The following is a 2,500-nucleotide window of genomic DNA, read 5'->3' as shown; positions in this document are numbered from 1 at the left end:
TGCTTCTCCAGTTGGCTTCTGCAGTCTCCATCTACTTAATTTTACTCATAAGACTTGGGTCAACCTGTGGCTATGATAGATTAAATATGGATTGAACCTGAAACCATGTAATTAAGAAAGAAACGGTAGCCACACCATCATCATCATCATCTTTTAACGTCCTCCTCCCATGCTGGCATGAGTTGGACAGTTTGATAGGAGCTAGCCAGGCAGAAGACTGCATCCAACTTCTGTGTCTGTTTTGGCACAGTTTTTACGGCTGGATGCCCTTCCTACCACCAACTACCCTGTAGAGTGGACTGAGTGCTTTTTACATGGCAACAGCACAGGTGAGGTCAGTTTTGGCATGATTTTTACGGCTGGATGCCCTTCCAAATGCCGACCACTTTACAGTGTCGACTGGATGCTTTTTACGTGGCACCAGCACTGGCAGGGTCACCAAGTAACTTGCAAGACAAAGAAACTTTGAGAGGGGAGGGGGCATTGGAGGAGGTGATCTTGTGTCAGAGATGAAAAGTTAGAGTGTGGCAGAGAGGCAAAGAGACAGAAACAGGTGTCTTGCTGTACAGGAGGTACATGTTTACCCAACAAGAGAGAGAGAGAGAGAGAGAGAGAGAGAGAGAGAGAGAGAGAGAGTGATCAAAAATGAGAACAGAAACAGATGTGCTGCTGTAAAGGAGATACACAGTTACCCAGCCAGTGGTAAGAGCAAGAGAAAAAGAGTGGAAGACAGCAAGAGTGCAAAAAAAAGCAGGAGAGAGATGGTGGCAAAGTGCCAGGGCATACTCACAAGGAACAGGGATCAGAACATAGATGGGATGGTAAAGAAGGAAGGACATTATAGATATTATAGTCCTAAATATATTACATGTTGAAAAAAAAAAAAGACAAATTGAGAGGTGAAACACCTTTGACCATAGGTCTGCTTAATTATGCTGATCTGAGGCAAAATTACAACAGCAACAACAACAAACATCACTTGGAACCATACATGTCATATGACCAAAAAAAAAGTCCAGAAAAGAAAAAAAGAAAAAAAACAAGATACTAATAATTTAGATCAGGTAATGAAAGTCACGGAGAGGGTCATAGCTCAACTGCTTAGGGAGTGAGTCAGCTTAGATGAGATGCAGTTTGGGTTTGTGCCTGGGAAAAGCACCACTGATGCTATATTTCTGGTAAGACAGCTTCAGGAGAAATACCTAGCCAAGGATAAACCTGTTCCTGGCTTTCGTTGATATGGAGAAAGCCTTTGACAGGGTCCCCCGATCTCTCATCTGGTGGTCAATGAGGAAACTAGGGATAGAAGAATGGTTAGTGAAAGCTGTGCGAGCCATGTACAGAAACTCTGTCAGTAAGGTGAGGGTTGGCAGAGAGTACAGTGAAGAATTCCGGGTGAAGGTAGGGGTCCACCAAGGTTCTGTCCTCAGCCTCCTCCTATTTATCATAGTTCTCCAGGCTATAACAGAGGAATTCAAGACAGGATGCCCCTGGGAGCTCCTCTATGCTGATGACCTTGCACTAATTGCTGAGTCACTATCACAATTAGAGGAGAAGTTTCAGGTATGGAAGCAAGGACTAGAATCGAAGGGCCTTAGAGTCAACCTAGCTAAAACCAAAGTCCTCATAAGTAGGAAGGCAGACAAAACACAAACCCCTTCGGGTAGATGGCCCTGCTCGATCTGTAGAAAAGGAGTGGGAAGTAACTCTATAAGATGCACCCAGTGCAAGCTATGGACACATAAGAGGTGCAGCAATATCAAAGGATGGTTAACTAGGAAGTTAGTTTTTGTTTGCAGCAGATGTTCTGGAGCTATAAATACTGGGAATGTGCAGAAAACAACTTTTGCCACATTCCAAGGAGAAAAACTAGAAGTGGTTGATAGCTTCCGCTATCTTGGTGACCAAATTAGCAGTGGAGGTGGGTGCACTGAAAGCATAGCTGCTAGAATTAGAATAGCCTGGGCAAAGTTCAGAGAGCTCTTACCTCTGCTGGCGACAAAGGGTCTCTCTCTCAGAGTAAAAGGCAGATTGTATGACGCATGTGTACGAACAGCCATGCTTCATGGCAGTGAAACATGAGCCATGACTGCTGAGGACATGCGTAGGCTCGCAAGGAATGAAGCCAGTATGCTCCGATGGATGTGTAATGTCAGTGTGCATACTAGACAGAGTATCAGTACCTTGAGAGAAAAGTTGAACTTACGAAGCATCAGTTGTAGTGTGCAAGAGAGACGACTGCGCTGGTATGGTCATGTAGCAAGAATAGATGAGGATAGCTGTGTGAAAAAGTGCCACACCTTAGCGGTTGAGGGAGCCTGTGGAAGAGGTAGGACCAGGAAGACCTGGGATGAGGTGGTAAGGCACAACCTTCAGGCATTGGGTCTCACCGAGGCGATGACTTCTGACCGAGACCTTTGGAAATATACTGTGCTCGAGAAGACCCGGCAAACCAAGTGAGACCTAAATCTAAGGCCCAGCCAGTACACTTATGCGTACC

General features: G+C 45.2%; 2 protein-coding genes across 6 annotated transcripts in view; both read right to left on the bottom strand.

The window, feature by feature from the left end:
- The window catches only part of LOC106881146 (cyclin-dependent kinase 4), a 104,024-nt gene that overhangs the window by 2,000 nt on the left and 99,524 nt on the right, over nucleotides 1–2,500 (bottom strand). For all 3 annotated transcript variants that reach the window (XR_016241461.1, XR_016241462.1, XM_089350613.1), the window contains one exon: nucleotides 1–2,500. This exon is cut by the window's left edge and continues 2,000 nt beyond it; it is cut by the window's right edge. The gene's annotated coding sequence lies outside the window, so the exon portion shown is untranslated.
- The window catches only part of LOC149136022 (uncharacterized), a 74,513-nt gene that overhangs the window by 68,488 nt on the left and 3,525 nt on the right, over nucleotides 1–2,500 (bottom strand). The gene's annotated exons all lie outside the window — the stretch shown is intronic.

The sequence above is a fragment of the Octopus bimaculoides genome, chromosome 4, assembly GCF_046866305.1.
Source record: "Octopus bimaculoides isolate indiv1 chromosome 4, ASM4686630v1, whole genome shotgun sequence".
Classification (NCBI taxonomy): domain Eukaryota; kingdom Metazoa; phylum Mollusca; class Cephalopoda; order Octopoda; family Octopodidae; genus Octopus; species Octopus bimaculoides.
The sequence above is the reverse complement of the archived record's forward strand: the minus strand, read 5'-3'. Positions and strand labels throughout refer to the sequence as shown.